The sequence below is a fragment of the Convolutriloba macropyga genome, chromosome 7 (genome assembly GCF_964194025.1).
Source record: "Convolutriloba macropyga chromosome 7, txConMacr16.3, whole genome shotgun sequence".
NCBI lineage: Eukaryota > Metazoa > Xenacoelomorpha > Acoela > Convolutidae > Convolutriloba > Convolutriloba macropyga.
The window spans coordinates 25,797,025-25,822,647 of NC_134474.1; the positions used below are offsets into that span (position 1 = coordinate 25,797,025).

The 25,623-nt window shown below is 36.0% G+C and overlaps 1 protein-coding gene across 1 annotated transcript in view; it reads right to left on the minus strand.

The window, feature by feature from the left end:
- Positions 1 to 25,623, minus strand: part of LOC142342722 (threonine synthase-like 1) — a 38,862-nt gene that overhangs the window by 659 nt on the left and 12,580 nt on the right. The gene's annotated exons all lie outside the window — the stretch shown is intronic.

Sequence of the window (25,623 nt, forward strand, 5' to 3'; positions counted from 1 at the left end):
TATTTGGAACTTTTCTTAAATGAGCTGGGCTAAAATAATGTTATTAGCCGATATTAGCTGGGCTGAAAAAAATTATTAGCCTATAGTTTCATCAGCTCGCAAAATGCTGCAGGATCTGAATGGCCACGGAATGTGTCAAAATTGTTCGAATGGTCGTCTCTCAAGAGATGTCAGTAAAATGGTGTGCCATCTTTAACCGGTTTTTAGTCGTATGGTAGTTTAGAGATATCCAGGAGCTGTTCCAACCCGCAAATTGTATGGGTTACAACCTTGCTTATTTTTGGTTTAATTTATTTTGACAATATCTGCCAATCGTTTGCGCAGAAAGAAAAATGGGTTCATGTAAAAGTTGATGGAAAATTTTAAAGAAATTTAATGTTCGATTCGAGAAATTTAATGTTCGATTCAAATGAGAAGATTGTATTAACTCTTCCTTGACAACGTAAATCATTTGCTTTGTTATCTCTTGTAACCATCTTTTTCTTCCCTCAGTTATTTTATCGGAATTATTTATTGGCTACAAAGTTTTTACCTAACAAAGCATCGTCTTTACGGAAGCCGACTATTCTTTGCAACCCTGCAAATGGGGCCGGCGATGTCATCAACATTGATGCCCAGTGGATTATTTGCCATATCTGCACTATTTACCATCTGTGCCCGATACTGATTCGACATGGATAAGAAAAGTCATGCAAGTATTCAGCCATAACAACATCAGAAATCGTGAAGAACAGTCAATTTAACAAAACTAGAAACTGGAAACTGATTAATTTATACTAAACCAATGTAATCCTTTATTAATTCAATAATCAAATAAATCTCACAAAGTTCCTAAGGCGGCCAACGTAATAAAAATCCTAATATCACATCTTTCAATCAGTTAACTTATATTCAACAATGCACATAAAGGAGTGCACAGCATCAATGTTCGAGTTCTGGAATTGGAAAATGTAATATGCACTTTTTGATCGAGTGTGTCAAAATTTCTTCACTAATTCGAATTTTTAGCATTATACACTTTTTCAAATTTGGTAATCAAAATTTTGCTCCTAGTCACAATCGTGCAGCTGAACTCATTTGTCGATAGATTACTGCTAATATTTAATTAAAATGTAAAAACGCGTACAAATCTGTTTCGATTATTGAAATCGGATTCAACGAACGGAATTGTAGTCTGCGATAGTTTGAGTCTTTAGTGAAATTTCAATTCCTTCCCCCACGCTTGAGCAGGCTACAAGCAACCCCACGCTCATGAATCGAGCCCTCATTTGTCGTGAATCGAGCCATTTCGTATGACATTAGTTGGCAATATTACATGTCTAAGAATAGGAGAATCAAATGAGGCTATTTTGAAAATATTTCGCAAGGGAAGCTTGCCAGATAACATAAAAGCTTTTACTTCAACAAAGATAAGCGTAAATAGTAGTTTCAGATTTTAAACAATTTGTGCGCTGAGATATGTCTCTAGGTAGCTCTAGCATTGTGTACAGAGGTACTCTAGCCACAGACACAGTACAGACGCCAAAATTTTATAGTTTTTTATTAATTTAAATCACTTTTCAAACAACTTTCTTAATATGTTTATATATGGAAAAAATATGCACTATGAAATTCTATTTTCATTTATAGTCAATTTCTAAGCAATTTTATCTACATAAATAAACATTCATTATGTAACAAGCAAATTTTGAAAGTTAATACTCTTATAAAAATATACTCTTAAAAATTAAATAATTCTTTCGAATTTGCTGAACATACAAATAATTCAAAACTCAATGAATTGATAATAAAGCTCATCTCAAGAAAAATATTAGCTTTTATAAACTATAATAAAAGCACTATAGAAAAAGAAAGTCTAGTGGTTATAATGGTAGCAAATGTGACGATCCATAATACGGTAACTAACTTGGAAAGTAAAAAGATTATAAGACTGAAAAATTACATACATTAACTTAACCTAGCTGGAAAAATTAAATACAATATTATAATCTCTTATACATTTAATATGAAATGAGTTAGATGTTCACTTTCTTATTGAATATTGCATTGTTCTTTTTACAAATTCACTAATCATGCTGAATCATTCTTAATTAATGCTTCAGCGTGTATAAACATGATTTTAAACCTAAAAAATGTTTGAGCACGATGAAGCAAAAAATTGTTAAATTTCGTTTTAGGTCAATAATTTTAAACCTTTAAATTCTCATTTTGATATTGAAACAACTTTTATCACAGTTATGAGTAACATTATCATTTTTAATAGTTTTATTGGTCTTTGATTGTAGTTGACCATCAGTGAAACTGCTTCGCAGATGGGTCTTTAACCAGGTTTGACACTTTTGTTTTTAATATGAGCAGTAAGTCCATATCTACTTAAAAATGAACTACATTTAATTTAAGGACATTTAATTTTGATTGCAAAAAGCGAAGTATATTTATCCACAACAAAACAATCTGTCCCTTTATAATTCTTACATTTGTTAAATAATCTATAAACTGTTGGGTTGAACCCGGGCTAAGTCTTTGTGGTACTACTAACGACAAACAGTCTGTTTTACATCAAGTTTTTGTATTACTGCACTTTCTACTTCACATTAAAACAATAATCACTAATACGTTTAAATTTACATTTATCACAATCATTAATCTTATTCTTATGATATTTGTTATAATGATAAACTATTTGATAATATACCAAAATTTTTGTATCTGCTAAGCAGGTCCTTGATAACCAACCAAAATTTCAACTATTTTAATTACCTGCTTTTTGCCTTTTAGTAGTTCTTCTCAATTAGAACAACCCGGTTTATTTCGAACCTTATTTCTCTGGTCCAAAAGAACTTTTTTCGTGTCTCCGTTTTTGTTACATTCGGTTTCAATTACTTCAAATGCATCACAAAAAATCGATGTATTTAATAACATCTTTACAAATGTTTTTATTGATAAAAGTTTCTTTTAAAATTAAGGACTCAAATTCAGGTGGTTGATGAGATTCTGTCCATGGGACTTTATCCATGGTGGATGACACCCATCTCAAGCAATCTTCAGTTAAACCTTTACTCAAATTTACAGTTTTGGTTAAACCTTCAGCTCTAATTAAACTTTTTTTTTGGGCAAACCTCTAACTTAAGATAAGGCTTGAGTTTTACTTAAACAACCACTTTTTGGTTAAACCTGTACTTTTAGTTAAATTATTAGTGTTAGTTAAACGTACAGTTTTAATTAAACTTTTACTTTTAATTAAATATTCAGCTACTTCCAGTTAAACTTTTTCTTTCAGCTACAACATTATTTTTAATTCAACCTTTATTTTTTGTTGGAAGTTAAATTTTACGTAAAAGTTCAGCTTTCGTTAAATGTTCAATTTTAGATAAACCTTCACTTTCAGTAAAAAATTTACTTAAACCTTTTTAATTTAAGTAAACCTTTGGTTTAGTTAAACTTTTACGTAAAACTTCAGTTTTAATTAAACAGTTAGTTAAAACTTTAATTAATATACATTCCTTACATTCAGTTTAACGTTCAGTTTAAGTTTAAAGATAATCTTTGTTTAATCTGCCAATTCGGTTGAAAACATAAGCTGATGTATTAGCAATATCACGCGCTTTTTTAATATTTGGATCTGCTGAGAAGAATGCCAATAAATCCATTAAAAAGGGAAAGAATAAATAAAACGGTGGCAAAATTTTGGAACATATTAAAAATAATTTCGTCGTCTAATACATTAAATACAAGATCAGTTCCTTTAAACTTTAAAAACTGACTAAGCTAAAGTTGATATTTATCGTGATTGTCGTGCTGTACTAGATTACCGTCGTATTTGCCACGCGCAGACACCTTTTCAATTTGAAATTGGATTTCGCTCAGCGAAATGCTTACAAGTTTCTGCGCTTGACTTTGCGGAGCGGAATCAAAGCAATTAAGGCAACTGATATTGAACTGAGATATTCAGAAGAGTTAATTCAAGCGGTTGTCAACAAATGAAATTAGGTGAACAGACGTGTCTGATCACGAGGCAGGAAAAACAATCAAATGAATGAAAAGCAAATGAAAGTAAATTAGAACTAAAATATGGTATCTTGCAAAATTTTACTGCACTAAATAAAGTGAACGATTAACAATAAATGTACAGGTAACACAAACCCCCTTTAATGGGAAAAATTGTACAATTAGGACAATTTTTATTAACAGAAACAATCTTTACAAACTTAATACTTGGTCTCAGGTTAAATATGCCGTAACAAAATATTTTCTGGTTATCATAGCTAGTAGTATGTATTATACTATAATGTAAGTTTTGTTGAGTTCAAATGCAGTTAATCTGAGTTTTCTGGAGTTACGGCCTCATAAATTGTCATTGAAATGGCATCTTCCCTGAGGGTCAGGATTCTATAATCCACGAGGGGACCCACTTGAGGGTCAGGGGGCGAAAGTGTTCTGATCACCAGCGCTATGCCCGTCTCTTCAAGATTTTGCTCCGCTTTCGATTGAACTAATTCTACCAGCGAAACGTTTAGTGGTTGAAAATTTTCAACATCGCCTGCGGTTCTTGCTCTCGGTGAAATTCTTTAACGTGACTCTGTATTTTTTCTCCTACTAGTTTTTTGCTAGTTCGTGGTCCACGATGGTCTCCACACACTTTTAAGGGTGCCTGGCGTTCCTGCTGGGTTCCGAATTTCGCAAAATCACTGTTAAGAACTGTTAAAAATGCCTTCTCTGTTTCTATGATCGTAGATGTGGTCGGGTTGACATTAAGGATGTTGGATCCGGTTGCTAGGACCTCATAAAGTCCCTCGAGGTACTTTTTATCAACGTTTGTAATGCACTTTTCGGGATAGTTTGATCTGCACGGTGCGTTCTGATAATAGAATTGGCCTGCAAAGTGAGGTACAAAAGAGGCTCCTCGTTGGTGCTCTTTCTCTCGCGATCATTGGCATGATTGATCGCACGTGTCATCCCCTTTTCAATTTCTATGTCACTTATGTAACCATTCTCCCATTTATCGCAAAGTAATGCTGGCCTCAGGGGTTGTCATACACTATTTCAATTGGACAGTCATTTGCGGTGCGCGTTAGCTTACTTCTTTCTAAAGTGTAATTCGATGAGCGAGATCCGAACTTAATTTGCTTTCGCTTACTTGCGGTGCGGGATACAAAGAGCGAAGAGCAACTGAAATTGAATTAAAAAAGTGAAAGTATAACTTCAAGTGCTTGTAAGCAACTGAAGAAGGTGTGATCAGACATATCTGATCACGCAGCAGGAAATCAAGAAAGGATGAAAATGAACAACTTGAGACAAAGAAAGAACAAACATGAAATGTTGTTAACGAGCAAATAAAATGAACTAAAATAAATACATCATATGAAATTTTACTGCACCAAATAAATATATGAAATAGAAAAAAATTTATCCAAGGCTATAACATACCCCTTGTTGAGACACAGAAAAATTGTGACATTAGCCAATTTTCATGTTGATAATAGTAGTAACAATATTTGCAAATCAATAATTTCTCCCCGGTTAAATGAATAATAACAATATATGTACTGGTTATCATAGCGAAAAATATAATAATATTAAGTTATAAGCTGACAGTTTATGCAGTTTTGGTTGCGAATTTAAATAATCAGACATCTCTTGATTTTCAGCTTCGAAAACCGTCATCGATCTCACCATTTTCGGGGTGTCTTGTTCGAGAATTGATAGAGCTTTCGGAGCAGATGGCGAGACCTCTCCGATAATAGGAGAAATGTTAGTTTCTTCAGGCTGTTGAACGGCAACGTTTTTTACTGTTTCAACAACCGATTTAGGTGGGGGCTGGAATTTTTCTACGTCTCCCGCTCGGTGTGGACGTTTAGGGGGAGCTGCAATTGTTGAATCTGAGGACGAATTGTCGAAACCGTAGTATGAAGGGCTACAGCGGTTCCCATCCGAAGAACTTACCCTGTGTAGTAGAAGCTGCTGAAGCGGACGATGATGCAGGCTGTGGAAGAAGTGACATCTCGCTGTTCGATGCGGCTTTCTCTTCCTGTCGTTGACTTCGAAGAGCGAGGAAGTTTGGTATTTTTGGGATGCGCCCTCGCATCGCGCGTGAGATGTTGGATATTGAAGATGAGGCTCAACTGCCCGGTTCACGCCTGCGTTGTTTCATCTTTTTATCACCCTTGATTTTTCACTTGTATTGTTTAATGTGGCTTTGGATGTGTTCCTCAACCAACTCCTCGCCTATTCGTAGTCCCCGTCAATCAGCACAGAACTTCATTGGTGTTTGTCTTTCTTGCAGAATTCCAAATTTTGCTATGTCACTATTTCGCACAGTGGTGATAGGTTTCCCAGGCTCTTTTATCGTCGATGTTGTAGGGCTCACTGTCAAAATATTTGAGCCTGGTGCAAGAACCTCGTATAGCCCCTCTAAATTTTTCTTTGAGCGTCACTTTCCGTGTATCTTTCTGGCCATTTTGGCTAAACAGCTCGTTCTTTGAGCGGAATTGGCCGGGATGCACCTGATCGAAGAAAGCGAGAACCGCCGTCCGTGCTCTCTCGTTCTCTTTCATGAGCAACCCGCGTAGCTCGAGTCATTCCTGAGTCTACCTCTATGCCGCTCCTGTAGCCATTTATTCACTTCTTGTCCAGTAGAATTTCTTCTGGCGTGACTGTATCTTAATCTAAATAGTGATTTTAAATATTTTCACATGAAAGATTTGATAGCTTAGGCTAAGTGGAGATTAAGCTCAGCGGGGCATTAGGTTTTCGGCCAAAGTGTGCTTCCAGGGGCGAGATCTTTGTTGTTTTCTGCTTACATATCCGCAATTGGTGAATGATAATCTTTAATGAATACTTTACATGAAATGCGTCATGAGCCGATTTTTCTTCTTTGATACATGAGAGTCTACTCTTAATCGTTTGATTCAGTCTTTCTACCAAGCCAATAGCACGATGATATACATGTCCAAAAACTTTAAAACATTCGGTCCATTAGCTTCGTCATAAATACATGCAGTGGGGTATTTAGAAAAACGATCAATAGCGGCTAAGAAATATACCTCGTTATCCTTTTCATCAGAAATTGGGTCTCCAAAATCAATTTGGACTTCTTGATTTGGTTCAACACACGGTACATGAGGTCGAAATTGTTTACCAGGAATTACAGACTTAAGGTTCTTACCAATTGCTGTGCAGGGTTTGCACTCCATTGCTTTAACTCTGAGTTTGCGATTCATCTATGGCCACAAGCAGTTAGTGGCCATGCAAATCATCCCCAGGTACCTGGATGGCATGCGTGGATGTCGTCAATTAAAGCTTCTCGGAGAATGTTTGGTATAGCGACCTTCTCATCAATTCACACGCAGCCGGAACGTACGTGGAGTTCTCTTCAATAGGAATTGATGCACGGGTTGAGTTCTTTTAGGCGGCTTTTGTTGTTGGTGAGTATGCAATCACGCAACTCTTTTAAAACAGTGTTTTGCTGGTTAAGGATGCAAATAGAGATTTACTGAGTATTTTATTTACAATATGATCGAATGCTGGGATCTGTGGGCTAGGTGTTAGGGGAGTACTGACATTAGAAGACGAGGCTGGGGATGTTGGAGTTGTGATTCAGGTAGAACTTGCGGCCCGAGTATCACCTGGGGAGTTAGCAGTTGATTTGCGGCGCGAGAGGTACTTGGAGGCGTAGAAGGTTGATACGCAGTGCGTGAGTCAGTGAAGCAAACTCTAGTGATGCACTTTTTAGAAGGCATACTGTGTTTATTTTTGTTCATATAATTATTGTGTAGGGTGCGTTTGAATTGAAAAGAGTTAATTGAAGGAGAAATAGGCAATTGATTTCCAAAATCATTTGAGGCAAGAAGCACTGGTTCTATTTGTGGGTGGTTACTTTTAGAAATATTTGTGGAATTTCTCCTAATTGATGGGAAATTAGAATTAGTGAATTGAGTTCCGCGCGTTGCGAGAGATAATTCAATCTTATATTGGAAAGATTGTTTACAGTGAGTTGCATTTCGCTTAGCGAGTTAAGTGTTAATTGGTATTTGCAACGCGGGATTTGCATATTTTAAATTGTTAGAATTACTGCTGGTATTTGCAATTTGATTTCGCAGCGTGGGTGATATGTGAGAATCATGCTTATGTACGCGGTTAGCTTGTGTGATAATTAGGTTTATCGAACTATGTGTAGCCTTAAATTTACTGGTGGTTTGATGTGCGGGATCATGTGCTTTTATTAATTTGTTTAAATGAATTGCAGACTCAGCAGGATTTAAATTGAGTGAATTAACTGATGCAGAGATAAGTTTTAATTTTGCCACAATAAATTTCTCGTCATAGGCAGAAACGTTCTTTAGCTTTTTGGTTTGGATGCCGGGAAATGTAATCCACTAGCCCCATTTTTTGCCCCAGGCAAATGTTCAATATCAAATTGAAATGGGAGTAGCCTATCGATCCCGCAACTTAAAAGGTTGCTGTATAATTTATTGGAGCGATGTTCTTTCAATATAGAAAGAAGAGCTCTGTGATCCGTAAAACTGTAAAATGTCTGCCATAAAAATAATTTTTAAATTGTTCAATATACCAAACTACCCCAAGAAGTTTGAGTTCAGTGACACTATAGCGTTCTTCACATGAGTTTAAGAATCGGGGTGTAAATGCAATTGGTTTTCACCTATCAACTGTTAATTGTTCAAGCGCTATCCCGAGACCGGAACGGGAGGCGTCACATTTTACGCACGTCTCAAGTTGCGCATTATAGTGGCTATTTTCCGTGGCATTCGCAATCAGGTTCTTTATTTCAATAGAGCAATTTTCATGCACCTCAATCCAGATAAATTTTGATGACTTTCTTAACAAATGCCGGAACGGATGGCTAATTTGAGCTAAATTTGATATAAATTTACTGATGCAGTGTACTGAACCAAGAAAAGAAAGGAGTTTCCTTAAAGTCTTTGAAGCTTGAAGAGAAAAAATAGCGGAGGCCTTGCTCTCGGTAGGCAAGATCCCTGGTTGTGAAATGTGGTAACCGAGCCAATCAATTTCAGGTTTAGTGAAATGACATTTTGAAAGTTGATCCTAAGATTTTCGTCATCTAAACGCTTAAGACAATTCAAAACTTACTGTTTATGTTCTTCCTCCGATCCTTTACGTACAATCAAAAAATCGTCGAAAAAACAACAAGTATTTTTCAAACCAAGGAGAGTATAATCCATAGCTTTTCGAAAATCTGCCGGCATATCCGTTAGGCCAAAAAAACCAGTTTGAAATCTGTAAGTGCCTGTTATGTCTCCGCTTCTTATATTGAAATTACAATGATTTGCTGTGTTAGGATCTAGATTTAATTGGCTCTAAGCGTAATTCAAATCCAATGTAGAAAAATATGTTGTGTTCGGCGGTGCGGGAGCACTAATTTGTTGGTAAATCGATTCAATTAGCGTATCAATATTAGGCATTTGATTTTTTTTATGGATAGCTTTATTTAATATTTTGAAATCCAGTGCAAGTTTAATTGTTTGATCTTTCTTTACGGTGACTACAATGGGAGATACAAAATGCTTGTCAGGGCAACTAGCGATTTTTATTATGTTTTTTTCGCCCAATAATTTTTTGAGTTCCTTATTGACCTTATCTTGAATATTATCTTGAATTGAGCGTATCAATATTAGGCATTCGATTTTTTTTATGGATAGCTTTATTTAATATTTTGAAATCCAGTGCAAGTTTAATTGTTTGATCTTTCTTTACGGTGACTACAATGGGAGATACAAATTGCTTGTCAGGGCAACTAGAGAGTTTTATTATGTGTTTTTCGCCCAATAATTTTTTGAGTTCCTTATTGACCTTAACTTCAAGATTAATAGGTATGTTGTTGACTTGATTACCTTGAGACGAAGAAGGTTGTATTACAGCTAGGTCCAGATTGTCAAACAGATCTCTACCGATTAGAGATCTTAGACCGTCCGCAACAACGGTGCAAGTTGCCGAGTTTGATGTCCAGCCGTTGCTTGTAATGGGGGTCTGTTTTTTTCTTTCAAAAATGATTTGGTTCGTTTGAGAGTGTTCGAAGTTGTTGGCTGACCTTCTCACGAATCCAGACAGCATGTGGACTGTTTTTCACTACTTGCGACAGGAGTGATCGATTGAGAATACTCCACGCGCTCCCGGAGTCCAGGAGAAGAGTAGTTGAATAGTTGCCGATTTTGATGGGCATATTGAGGGGTTCGATCTTTGCTATGTCATTCTCGATTAGTGCAGCCATATTATCTTCCCCACTGCTATAGTCAGATTCGTAGAGTTTGGTCGACCGAAGAAAATTTACTGAATCTTCCGGGTTCGGTACTTCATCCACTGTATTCACGGTTCTCTTCTTGGAGTTTTGAGGTTTCGCGTTCTTTTGTTTCCTGCAGACTTTAGCGAAGTGGTTCATTTAACCGCAGTTATTACAAGTTTTGCCCTTCGCGATGCATTTATCGCGATGATTGGGTAGCCAGTTCCTACCACAATTTGAGCAATATAGTGGCGGTCGACTGCTTGGCTTCTGAAAATTGTTCGAAGATGACGAATTTGATAATCGGGGGTTGTTCGGAAACTGAATTGCATTCACGCTGGCCGGGATGATTGTCTTTTCTTGCTGTTGGATTTGCTGCTGTTTTCGCATTCCGAGTTCCAAACTGATGGCCAACTCTAACGCCTGAAACGGCTCTGCTGTTTGTTTGAGGAGTTATTTTTGAATCTCCGGATTGATCAAGTTGGTGATGAATACATCACATTTCAGGGTTTCCTCTTTATTTTCAAATTCGCATTTTTCGGCTAATTCTTTTAGCTTACCATAAAAAATGTTCGGCAATTTCACCTCGAAGCTGTTTTGTTATTAGAAAGACGTGGCGATCTAAAGTGATGTTTCGAGGGAGAATGAAAGCAGCTTCTACAATCTTTCAAAATTCTGCAGTGGACAATGTATCGATCATTATAAACGGTTTTTCACAGTTCAGAATCCGACGTCCTTCCACCCCGATGATCAGGTAGAGAAGTGAGACTGTTTTTCGATCCGCAAGTGGCCTTGGCTCGTGTCCACATATGACGATTGCGATTAGTCGTTGACACCTGTTTTGCGAATTCATTTTATGCTGAGCGTTGCGGGCATTTCTTTCTTTTTCCGATTGTGCCGATGAACCCATTATTGTTTCCTCATATATGGATACCAACGGGAGATCCACCATCTCTGGTTTTAGTCCAAGTAGAGTGTCGAAGATAATATTCTCCTTTGCGGGCAGTGCCAATTTTTATTGCCCCCTCCACTTTTCCCAAGAGGGGGATCGGGTGTCGGCTTGTCCTAAAAAGCGTCTATCCCGAACGGTGTCCGCTTGTTTGCTGACTGCGCCATGTCATACACTATTTGAATTCGACGGTCACTTGCGATGCGCTTACGTCTTTCAAAAATGTGTTTCGGGGAGCGAGATTCGAACTTAATTTGCTTTCGCTTACTTGCGGTGCGAGATACAAAGAGAGAAGAGCAACTGAAATTGATTTAAAAAATGAAAGTATGAACTCAAGTGCTTGTAAGAAACTGAATAAGGTCTGATCAGACATGTCTGATCAGGAAGCGGGAAATAAAGAAAGGATGAAAATGAAGAACTTGAGACAAAGAATGAATGAACATGAAATGTTGATGAAGAGCAAATAAACTGAACCAAATTAAAAACATCATATAAAATATTACTGCATTAAATTATTGAATGAAATGTAATATATTCACGGGTATAACAGGGGTAACTGTGTCTTCATCTAAGTATTGGTTAATAATAATCTTGTCTCAGAGATAAGAAAACTTCGGTGTAGTACAGATAACGCTCAGCGGGGTATTAGGCTTTCTAACAAAGAGTGATTCGACGAGCGAAATCTTTGTTGCTTTCTGTTTACGTAATCGCAGAAGGTGATTAATAATCTTTAGTACACGCTTTATGTAGAAAGAATTTGTAGCCGATTTTTCTTTTTAGTACATGCAGTCTATTTTTAATTGTTTGCATTAATCTTTGTACCAGTCAAACGGCTCAATGATTGTAGACGGGAGCTTCAATCAAATTGATGTTTTTCTTATTACAGAAAGTCTTTACTTGCTGCCCCACAAAAAACTTTGCTTGATCCAAACGGATGGAACGATGTGTTGGATTATTTCCAATATACATATCCAAACTTTTTAGTTCATTAGAGCCATTCGCTTTATCGAATATACATGCAGTAGAAAAGGTAGAAAAACGATCTATTGCGGCAAGGAAGTATATTTCATGTCCTTTTTCAATGTAATTTGGTCCAGCAAAATACATTTGTATTTCCTGTTTCGGTTCAGCACACAGTATTTAGGGGGTGAATTTTTTTGGCGGTAATAACTGGTTTAAGATTTCTACAATTTGCCGTGCAGGGTTTACATTCAGTTGATCTGACTATCAATTCCCTAATCATGTATGGCTGCCAGCAATATGTAGCCAAGCAAATTATGCCCCGTGTACCTGGGTGGCTATCGTCTAATTTGTCAGTTAATGCCTTCCGCAAAACGTTGGATATGGCTATCTTTTCGTCTATTTAGACACAACCGGAGAGCACATAGAGGTCCCGCCAATATGAATGGATATTTCGGTTGAGTTCCTTCAGCCTTGCTTCATTGTTGTTAAGTATGCGATCACGCACCTCTTTGAGAGCTGCATCCTTGCTCGTTACTGACGCTATAAAGGATTCGCTAAATACTTTACATATTATATTATCAAAGTGAGGAATTTGTATACTGGGTGTGAGGGGTGTACTGATGTTTGATGATGCCGCTGGGGATGTAGGTGGTAGAGGTGTTGATGTTGTCTTTTCTTTAGGGGGAAATTAGGCTTATAAAATTTCGTTTCTTGTCCTTGCGATATACTTTACTTTCTGATTTTGGAAGGAATGCTTGTAATGAGGTGGATTTCGCTTAGCGAGTGTTTGTTAATTGGTATTTGCGACGCGGGGTATGCATCCTTAGAATACTTTGCATTGTAGCTGATATTTACTAATGGAAGACGAGTGAAATGCGTACGCGTGTAAATGATCGTCAAGTGCGCAAATTGTTTTTAATGAAATTATGCGAAGTTCACTTTTGAAAATGATTCGGGTTGCGGGATCATTTGTTACAAGTAATTTATGTACATGAGGTGCAGATTGATTTGAATTTAATTCCAAAGAAATTGCAGAAGCGGAAATCAGTTCAAGATTTGTAACAAAAAATTTCTCGTCATAAGCGTGTTTTTTTAGCTTCTTGATTAGGGTGTTGAGATCTGTAGTCATCCAGACCAATTTTGGCACCTGTCATATGTTCAATTTCGAATTTATGCTGTAGTAGTAGTCTATCTACCCAACAAATGAGGTGGCTATTGTATGATTTAATTGAACGATTTTCTTTTAGTGTTCAGAAAAAAAGGTCTGTGATCTGTGATAACTTTAAATTGTTTTCCGTACAAATGGTTTATAAAAAATCAATAGACCAATCTACACCTATTAGTTCTAATTCACTGACACTGTATCTTCCTTCACATATATTTAGGAATCTAGAATTAAAAGCAATGGGTTTCCAACAGTCCACCGTTAGTTGTTCAAGGGCAGCAGCGATCTCGGCACGTGAAGCATCACTTTCAACTCGCGTTTCAATTTGTAGATTGTAATGGCAATTTTTAGTTGCATTTTCGATGCGACTCTTTATCTCAAGAAAACAGTTTTCATGTGTTTCGGTCCAATGAAATGTCCCATTTTTTCAATAGAATTGTAGCGGATAGCTAATTTGTGCAAGATTTGGGATCAATTTACTTATGTAATGCACAGCTCCAACAAGAAAATATGGAAGTTTCTTTAATGTTTTTGGTGCTTCGAGATATAAAATTGCAGTTGGTTTATTTTCAATCACCGATGTTCCCAATTGTGAAAATATTATTTTCAAGCCAGTCGATTTCCAATTATATGAAAGGACATTTGGGAAGATTAGTTCTGAGGTTTTTTGCAGCAAGTTTTTTGAGACAGTTGAGAACATGTTGTTTATGATCTCGTTTGATCTTTTGCTAACAATTAAAAAATCATCAAGAAAGCAATATGTTTTCTTTAGCTCTTTTAAGGTGTAATTCATTTTGAAATTCGCTGGCCAATCTGTAATGCCATAAAATCCAGTTCGAAATCTGTGCATGTCTTTCATGTCGCCGCTTATTATATTGAAGTTACCAAGATTAGCTGTGTCGGGGTCTAAATTTAATTGACTGCAAACATATTTAAGATATAATGTTGAAAAACATGCGGTTGTTTGCGAAGCAGGATTTCTAATTTGTTGAGAAATGGATTCGATGAGCATATAGATATTCGGCAATTGATATTTATTTTTGTGGATTGTTTTTTTTTAGTATATTTAAGTCAAGAGCAAGTTCTATCAATTGTTCTTTTTTAACAGTGACTACATTGGGAGAACTAAACAATTTATCTGTGCAATTGGTAAATTTTTTTGTGTTTTTCTCCGAGCATTTTTTAAGCTAAGTATTTACTTTATGTTTCAAATTAATTAGTATATGTCTCCCTTTTTTGTGTCTAGGTTGGAAAATTTTGTGAAACTTTTATTTTGCTACATGACATTTGATCTTCAAATGCGAGTTATTAAATCAAGGAAAAGAAAAAGCTATCTTGACTTTAATTGCGGAATGTGGTGAAATATTTTTTACTTGGCTACCTTGTTGTGGTGAGGATTGTGTGACTACAAGTCCTAGTTGATCAGGAGATCACAACCGATGAGCGGTTTGAGGCCACCAGCAAAGACTGTAAAAGTAACAGCTGAAATGTGCCGGCCGTGGCTTGTTACTGGTGTTCGAATCTTAACCTCAGTGTTTATCCTTTCGTTTGAAAATGTCCGCAATTGTTGTATATTGATTTCGCACATCCATCTTGCATAACGATTACTGTTCAATACTCGCGCCGCACTTCCGGAGTCAACAAATAATTGTGGAGATATTTTCTATTTTGATGGGCATGTTGAGGGGTTCAATATTCTCGAGATCGTTGTGAATTGAAGCCACCATGTTGTCATCGCCGCTACTGTAGTCTGATTTGTCTGTTTGGACGTTGATTGTAGAAAGTTTACGGAGTCCTCGGGATGCGGTTTGTCATAAACTGTGTTGCTAATTGGTTTAACAGGCAACAATTGTTGCAAGTTTCACCTTTTGCAATGCATTTGACTCGGTGATTTGGGAGCCAATGTCCCCCACAATTTGAACGATTTAAAGGTGGGGGACGTTTGCCTTGCCTATTAAAGTTATTTGAAAGGGACCCGTTCAAGAAGCGGGTACTAGGTGGGTACTGTGTTGCATTCACACTTGCCGGAATGAGGGACTTGTTGCGTGCTTAAATTGGATGCTAATTTCGCATCCAAAGTTCGTATTTATTGCTAGCTATAACGCTTTCCCCAGCTCTACTGTCTGTTTTAAAAGCTCCTTCTGTTTTTCGGGGTTGATTAAATTAGTTCTGGAGACGCCTCTAATCGAGTTTCCTCCTTGCCTTCGAAAAAGCAATTCCCAGCCAAAACCTTGTGTTTTCCATAAAAAGGCTCAACGGTTTCTCCCTGGAGTTTTTTTGTGATGGGGAAAACGTGTCCGTCAAAAGCTATGTTTATGGGTTTGATGAACGCGTCGTGTACAATTTTCCAAACATCGGCAGTGATGTTGTCCAACATTGTGTGAGGATTATTGCTGTTGAAGATTCTGCGCCCCTCCACGCCGATACTTAAATGCAAAAGGGAGACTGTCTTCTTGGTAAAAGAGTGGCCGTGGTTCTTCTCCGCTTATTATACCTATTTCGATTAGTCTTTGGCAATTATTTTACCAATTCATCTTTTTTAGTGCATTCCGGCCATTGTGTTACCGTTCTGATTGCGCCGAAGATTTGATGATTGTTTCTTCGTATATTGGCTGCAGGGGAAATTTCGAATTTTCGGCAAAGAATTGTATCCAGGACGATGTTTTCCACGGCGAGCAAAGCTAGTTTGTACTATATTTTCTACTTTTCCCATCAGAAATTTGCATCGGGTGTAGGCTTATCCTAAAAGGCGTCGATCCCTAGTGGCGTTCTTTTGTTTGATTGCTGCGCCATATCGTGCTTTACTAGATTACTGTATACTTTGCGATGCGAAGACACACTTTTATTTTGACATTGGATTTCGCAAGGCAAAATATTTAATGGCTTCTGCATTTAATTGAAAAATTAAGAACAGTTTTTTCAAGCGGTTGTCAACAAATAAATTCAAGTGAATAGACGAGGCGGGAAATAACAATCAAATGAATAAAAAAAAAATTAAAGAAGAGAATTTTGAAATAATGTCTAGAGGTAATTGAAGATTGATGGGCAAATTGACATTAGAAGTGAATTATGGTATCGTACCAGCTTTTACTGCACTAAAAAAAATGAATGATTAACAATAATTTCACAGGTATCACATTGATGAAAGACTTCATTATCAACATGATCAATCCTTCTTATTTTTATATATGTTAATAATATAATTCTTTTTTTTCAGTTAAGTTATCTTTTAGAATATAAACCTCTATGTTATTTTCACCAATACTTGAATCATGAACTTTTTCTCTATCTTTATCGACAACCATATATGAGATTTTCTGTGATTGAACTTTATAACTTAAAGTTTACAATTGAATTCATGAATGAAATCAACTACATCATTGAAAATATTAAAGAATGCCAGATCTTCATAACAGTTAATGTAGTTAGTCTCAGTTTTAGACCTAGACATGTTATCTATCTGTGCTGTATTGTAACACATTACTATCAATTCTATCTATTGCTATATTCAATTTCATTCCATAACTATAATCTCAATTTTTTGATTTGTTGTAAAGTAATGACTTGTCTCTTCTTTTATTTTATCAACCATGTCATCTAACACTAATACCAATACACACACCTTAAAACACTTAAAATTACCTATATCGCTCTTAAACAAACCTTTACTGTTACCATTAGGATATGCTGACCAATCACTTTCAACTTCACAAAAAACTATGATATTATTTGCGTTTTCACTTACCGACTGTAATTGTTTTTCAACAAAATACGTTTTACCTGATCCAGACGAATAATACACAAAAGTATGTTATCATTATTTTTCAAAAAAAGCTTTTAATTGCTTTTCTTTCTAACTCTAAAATCTTTCTTTTAGTGTTCGATTTTTATCAGAAAGAAACATATAATACACAAAAACAACAAGAACATCAATTGAAGTTGCAAACGGAGACATGTTTTTAAAGTATATCTTTATTATGTGTTTTTATTATAAATTTAATTTATTTTTTTAAGTGTTTTAAATATATGTTTCAATATATTTTTACTATATAGAAAAAATGTGTTCAAGCTGTTTTTAGCATTCGAAAAATTTGTAAAATTTGAAATAGAGAATCAAGCTATGAGTGGTGCGTAATTCGCAATTGTTGGTGCGTACATAAATTTGATTCCGATTGAGGTTAAAGAGAAAAATCAAACACCTAGAAATGTTTATGAAGTAAACCATAAAATAATGGTAATTTTATATCCAAATAGTGGTACACATATATTGGGTTTCCATATATCAGGAGAAAGGTTACAAAAACAATTTACTGTGATAGTTTTGTATTTGAAACACCATGATCTTTTTTATAACAGTATGATAATCCTGCCTCTTATGAATCCATGCCATTAGATAAAAAATTATATTAATGTGCTTATTCTTGTATGATTTACTTTGTATACTATAGGTTTTTTAATTAATTTTGCTCTCTGTCATTTAGTTAACCAAAGATATAGAGACAAAGATAAATCGAAAGACAAATATTGATTTTACAGAAAAAGATCATTTTAAGAACAATGATAAAAACAAGGTTAATGACAATCTTAATCATAAGGAAAAAGTCAATGATGAAGACAACATTTGTGATAAAGAAAATGTCAATAATAAAGATAGAGAAAAGTTAACGATATAAATAAACTCATAAATAAAGATGGTATAACATGGTCGAAGACCCATATACACAAACTCAGAATTAATGATCACCACATTGAAAATGATAAATATATATATATATATATATATATATATATATATATAAATTCATTGAGATGTTGTAAAATGGCTGGAGGCCTATAGTGATAAGGCCATAGATAATGATGGCATAACTTGGTCAGAGACCCTTACAAATATTATCCACTTTCCAGATAGTTTTAGATGTATGACATCACATCCAAGTTAATGTGATAATACTTACCGTTTAACGATTTGGTTCCTGAGACATTAGGACTTTGATAATTTTTTTATTATAGGGCCAATAGGTGATCAATATAAAGATTTATTTACAGAACGAGTCATGAAGATAACTTTATTCCTAAAGTCACTGGTCTTTCCAAGCTAGAACATAAAACTAAACATGAAAAGAATCTAATAATATTTGATGGTGGGCTACCTAAAGTAATGATAATCAAAGATTACCTTTGTAGAAGTAGGCATAACATTTGTAAAATAGTTTGTCTGAACCAAAAAACACTTTTCATTGGTAGACAAAGGGTCTGAGAAAATGGTAAAGTAATTAATTTATTCGGACAAAATGTAAAATATTGAGGATCAGACATTGAGATTCAATTTGCTAGTTTTGTTAAGTTATGTAGTGGAGTCTGGAAACACCCATATAATTTCACTGCTTTTGATGATTCAAAAAAAATACTGATGGGTTATGGGTTTTCGCAAGCGGAATAAAAAGCATTTTTTAACTAAGTAGAAAAATTAATTTCTCAAAATAAGAGAATAACAAGAATGGTAATTTACAGTAGAAGTTAGAGATTTACAGGAGATCTGTTTATAGGAGATCAATATGGTAATTTGTTTTTGGGAAAGAAAAAGGCTCAAAAGTCAGCAGTATATATACCCATTATAAGTGCGCAAAAGTCAAGATACAAAACTAATATTTCACTCTAGTAAATGTTAACTAGATTCACCATTTTGAACCGAATATTAATTCTAAGCACTATTTCTTGAGGATTCATTTATATAAATTCTGTGATTAAAATTAATTTTCTCTTGTCTTTATATTCTGTTAAGTTAAACTTTCTTTCTAATTCTCACTACGTTCAAGACTATAGTTTGATCAGTATTCTAACACCCCCACTCAGATTTGAGCTGATTGCATAGAGTCTGTTCCCATCAAAACAGTTCTGAATGTTTCCACCTTCGATACGGGTAAGGATATTGTGAAGATGTCGGCTGCCATTTAAGATGTCAGTAGGTACGTAATGAACTGAAATAGTCCTATAATCTGGTCCCGAATGAAGTGAAATTTTGTCTCAATGTGTTTGCTCCTCTTGTGAATGACGGGGTTTTGGCACAATCGAATGCAACTCTGGTTGTCCTCTCCAATTGCTATTGGATGTTTCTGTTGGATGTCGAAATCCTCCAGAAGTTGTTTCGGGTGTTGATTCGTAGGTGCATTCATGTGTCTGGACAGAATTTTGACTGTGAACATGATGTCTGGCCTCGTCTGTTTGACCGGATACAGAAGTGATCCAACCAAGCTTCTTCAGATCCTCTGGTCAACTTCTTCGTCTTCGGTCTCTGCTGACTGATGTTTCAAATCAGCTGGAGTTCTTGAAGGTTTGCATTGATCCAATTGAAACCGCTCAAGCATTGTTTCTATGTAGCATTCTTGGTCGAGTGTGACTTTGGCCTCTTCTCGTCTGATTGTTCTGACCCAGAAACCAGTGTAATCTCCCTCTGTCTTCCATGTGAAATGTTGCCTTCGAGTGCCTTTTTGATATCGGAAATCACTGCCATGCTTCTTGATGCTACAATGATGTCGTCAACCCAGACCAAGATAACAGTGTGACCGTCTATCTCTGCTCTCGCGAACAAGCAATGGTCATTCCTGCTTCTGGTGAACCCCTGTTTCAGTAGGAATTTTGCCAGTTCCTTATACCAGTTGTTAGCTGCCTTTTTGAAACCATAAATTGATTTATTCGGTCGACCTACTAACTTCTCTCCATTCTCCATTTGATACTTGTTTGACTAACTCCTGTTCCCGATACACTTCTTCCTCTATTGGCGAGTGCAGGAAAACCGTCCTGACATCAGACTGGTGCATCACATAACCCTGCTTTGTTGATAGTTGAAGTACACTCCTGAATGTCTCTGGCTTACAGGTAGGCGCAAAAGTCTCAAAGTAGTCCAGTCCTTCCACCTGTTTGAAGCTTTTTGCCACATAACGTGCTTTGTATTTGTCCACTTGACCACTGGGTCCCAAATTCATTCCGTAGACCCATTTGCCCGTTATGACGTCCCTGTCTGTGGGTGGTCTTACTAGGTTCCAAGTCTCGTGGTCTTGAAGTGCCTTGACCTCTTCCTTCTTTGCCCGCTTCCACTGGTCCCAATCGTTAACTTGCTTGGCTTCGTCTACTGTTTTGGGTTCCACATAGTCACCCTCAGTCACAGCAATATGGGTCATGACTGCTCCAAAAAATTGCGGAAGATCCCTGCTCGTGTCCCTCGTCTGCGCTCTGCCCTGTTTGCTTCCTCCAGTGCCTGTTCAAAGAAGCCAACTGTCTCTGACAGTGAGAAGTCCTCTATTTCACTATCTTCCAGCGACTCCAAGTCTCTGAGATTCCCTCCTGTTGCAGTAGATTCATCGTCTAGTGCTGCTTCCTCAACATCCGAGGCATCTCGTCTCATTATCGTTTCTTGAGAGTTCACGCTCTCTGCGTCATGCCACTCCTTTATTGCAGTAGATGTGACGTGCTTCTCTTTGTTGTCATCTTCTTGATGACCATCATCTGAACCTCCAACTTTGGTTTTATACCTCGCATCAGCTCTGCTGGGTCTTTTTCTTCTCCTCGTCTCGTCTCACAACCAAGTTCCTGATCCTTGTTGCGTAGAGAATTGCTGCTCCCCACACCATGCTGGGAAGACCCAAGTCAATGATAAAGCATCTTGCAATCTCCGGCAGTGTCCTGTTGCGCCTCTTAGCTGACCCATTATGTTGTGGCGTCTCTGGTGTGGTATTCTCCTGTAGAATGTATGCATCTAAGCAGTATGTCTTGAACTGCTCTGAGAGAAACTCCTTCGCATTGTCTTGCCTCAGCTTCTTGGGCGTCCCCACACTGAAAATAAATTTCTTCGGGCTGGCCAGTGCTTCACTGTTATCTTAAGCAAGTCCACAAACACAAACTTCGTGTACTGGTCAGCAAACAGATACCGAACTGGAACCCTGACAGTGATTCTACTCTGAAAGGTCCCCTCACGTCTCTGAACACCCTCTCCAGCTTCTCTTCTGCTTGGGACTCTGCCGCGCTTGGTACTGGAGTTTTTGTGATCTCTGCCAATGCGCACACTTTGTACAAATCATCGAGTTCCGCCACTGTCTCTGGTGCATTCCTGACCACATCCGCTAGATTCAAATGACCCAATCGTCTGTGCGACTTCTTTGCACTGTCAAGTTGCACGCTGTTGGAACTCATCTTGATTTCTAGAACGCTGCAGGGTAAATAAAACAAATTATTTTCTTGTGTTAGTTTTACCCGAGTTCCCTTCTGGAGTTTCATGCAGCTGTTTCTTTTCTCGAAAGTGAAGGTATGTCACCACTCCGTGCATCTTGAGACTGATAGAAGGTTTGAAGATAAGTCAGGCACACACAAAACATTTTTGAGTTTGCGTGTTTGCATTGGAATTCACTTTTGTTTGAGGGTATGCTGATCCTCACACAGCCTCTGCCGACCACTCTGGAATCTTCTCCGTTGGGATTTCTGACGACTGATTGAATGGACACAAAGTCCAGGAACGCGTCGACGTTCGTCACTATGTGATCTGTACAACCACTGTCCACTAGCATGCCTGCTGTCTCCCACTGGGTAAGAGCTGCCCAGTACTCCTCGTCTGTTGAACCCAATGTTGGACTTATGTTTGCCTCCATCTCTTTGTCTCTTGCATGCCCTGTCTAGGTGACCTTTCTCACCACACTTACAGCTCTGTGCTGTGTTTTTCCTCCTGCAGTCTTTGGCAAAGTGTCCAGGAATCCCACACACAAAAAGCTGTTTCAATTCTTGGGTCCCTTCTTGAAGTCACGCTTTACTGCCAGTGCCGCTGAACCACTTTGTTCCTTGTATCTCTTTGCTCTGCTCTCATGCAGACTTGTCCTCAACTCTGTGAAGTTCATTGCCAGGTTTAAACTTTCCTTTATTACAAAACTTTCATACTTAATTTGCAGACCATTGAAGACTAAGGCGTTGAAGAGGGTCTCTGAGACTGCTTCCCTTGCTTCTTGTAGCCTTGTGAGCAACTCTTGTCCTATGATGAAGAAGCTATCCAAAGCCTCAGCATCCTCGAGCTGCAGTCGAGCAACCAAAATCACCACTGTCGGCGTCTCCACACTCTGAAATCTCTCTTGCAAAAGCCTCCAAGCCTTTGCTTCATCTCCGATGCCGTCATCTCCCACACAGTCATGTCTCATTAGCATGAGGGTTGTTGCATGGCACAACACATTGTTTCGTTTCTCCTCGATGTCTTCAACTTCCTTCTCATATGCATCCTTCAGCACCTTGTGTTTGCTCTTCTCATCATTGCTTGCCCCGTTGGCTAGTGGTGCAGGCTCATTGGGTTGCTGCTCTGTTCCAAGTAGTGATTTGTAGAGTCCCTTCGTCTGCATCATTGCCACAAATCTTGTGCTCCAGATTGAAAAGTCCTGTGCAGCTCAGCAGCTTCACTGTCTGTTGATCCATCGTAGTTTGAGCAGGCAAAACAGTTGTGAATAGAGAAGGTACTAAACACAAAAGGATTATGACTGTCAACAACATAATAATTTTATTTTAGAAATTAGCATTATTACTTAGAAAAATGCTGGGCCCTGTTGGGTTATGGGTTTTCGCAAGCGGAAAAAAAGTTTTTAACTGAGTAGAAAATTAACTTTCTCAAAAAGAGAGAATAACAAGAATGAATTTAACAGTAGCATTTAGAGATTTACAGGAGAGATCTGATTAATGGATCAAGATGTTAATTTGATTTTGGGGATGAAAAAGGCTCAAAAATCAGCAGTGTATATACCCATCATCGATGCGCGAAGTTCGAGATACGAAACAAATCTTAGCACCATGATTAACAGTGGGGGTCGCAAGGGTTACCCAATATGGTTTGCTTCTGCAAATTTTCCAGAAATCATTCTACGGGGGTTCCATGGATGGTATGCATTTACACTTTTCTAAGAATTCGTTCACATTTCCGGTGGTGTCATAATACTTCAATACCGGCCGGGAAAATTTTACATTAATTAATCTCACTCTAATATTAGTTATATAGATTCACCAATTTACACCGATTATTGTTTCTAAGCACCATTTCTTGACGATTCATTTATATAAATTCTGTTATAAAAATCAATATGCTCTTGTCTTTGTAATCTGGTAAGTTAAACTTTCTTTCTAATATTCACTACGTTCAAGACTATAGTTAGATCGATATTCTAACAAAAACTAATGTTAAAATTTCGAATCCATATAGTTGGAATTTAAGTTTTTGTTAAGTTAGATTTTAACTTAATGTTTAGTTTTTCTTAAAGCTAACAAATGAATTTTATGTTTAGTTATTCACTAAACTAATACATTAATTTAATGTCTATTTCTACATTTAACCAATGATTTCACTTTATGTTTAGTTTTACATTTAACCAATAAGTCAGTAAAATGTTTATTAATACTTTAAACCAATAAGTTTCCTCAATGATTGTTAGGCATTTAACTAATAAATTAGATATAAATTTTAGTTATACCTTAGACTAATAAATTAAATTATTGTTCAATTGACAATTAAACTGTTAAAGCAACTTATTGTCTACTGTGGTATTTAATTGATGCAAACTTTTGGTCTTAATAAAAAGACAGAAAAAAATCTTATGGGGATAACCACAGATTACTAAAAATTAGCTAAAACTAATGATTAAAGCAAACTTAATTTTAGAATGAATCAACTTAAAGACATACTTTTAATGAATCAAAACACATTACCTCAAGGTTAGGTTGAACTAGAATATCAGTCTAAATTATAGCGTTTAATGTTAGTGAAGGAAAAAATCAACTTCTACAAACAGACGTTTTTTCAAGTGCAAATGCTCACTTGATATCAAACAAATCTGTAACAGAAACAATAAGTCTCGGTGAAAAAGAGTAATCACCAATACCATCATCGATTCTGCCGCAGTATTATAATAGCGGCAGTTAAAAACTCAATGATTTCTAGATATATATATATATATATATATATATATATATATATATATATACGTATATATATATATATATATATATATATATGTATATATATATATATATATATATAAATATATATATATATATATATATATATATATATATATAATAGGGAGCATTCAGATTTGATGTAGAAAACTCGACTGGATTACTGCTAGGATTTGGTACCACAAGTATATGTATAAATTTAAATATATATATATATATATATATTTATATATATATGTATATATATATATATATATATATATATATATATATATGTATATATATATATATATATATATATATATATTATATATATGTGTGTGTGTGTGTGTGTGTGTGTTTACAGCAAACACAATTGTTGATTTTATGGCAATAAACACTGTTATTATTTATTGTAATATCTGGCGTTAATGATAATGGTTAAGATACAGATATATATTATACTTTTTAATTAAATGAACCACTAGTCTATATGATAAATAATATTCTTACATTATTTTTATGAAACTGTATAGAAAGAAGCAATAGAATATATTGAATTTCAATTTAAAGACGAGTATTGAAGATCAATTGACATCAATGGTGATGTTTTATGGTTTACCTTACATGTGACGTATTCAACTGGTCAAAGACCATCTGGTCTAGAGATCAACTTCCAACGATCTTATGTAACCAATTGGTTGAACCAGCTGGGTAAAGATATATCGACAAAGTGGTTCACCAATCTGGCATAATCAGCAACTTTGCTGTTAATGTTAGAATAATGCTTCATGTTAGAATGAAATTTCATGTTATATGAATGTTTAATGTTGTATTGATGTTTTATATACTATTAAGATTTTAGGTTATATTTACTTCATTTTATTTTAATGGTTTTCTGTTTTTTAAGATGTGATTAGTATTTAATGTTAAACTTCAATTTTATTTGCTTTTTTTGTTAGTTCAAACCAATATCATTCCGAATAAAACGGATTTCATTCTAGATTCCACTTTTAGTTATATTAATGATATAAAGAAGAGTAAGATTATAAAAGTAAACTCAAATAAACTAGCGACAATGAATACTGTTAGCACTAACAGAAACATTTTGATTAATACAGAAAAATTGCATTTAAATTTAACTTATTAAAGAATCTTGAGATTAAATCTGAGGTGAGAAATCTTGAAGGTAATGCACATGCAAATTATGTTAATTTGAGACTTGCTACTTATGATTTACTTGCATATTTTGTTCAGTTAAACCTGATACTACTAGAAGAAAAATAATTGAAAATATGATCATTGCCTTTCTGTTCTTTTAATGTATAAGTCAATAACAAG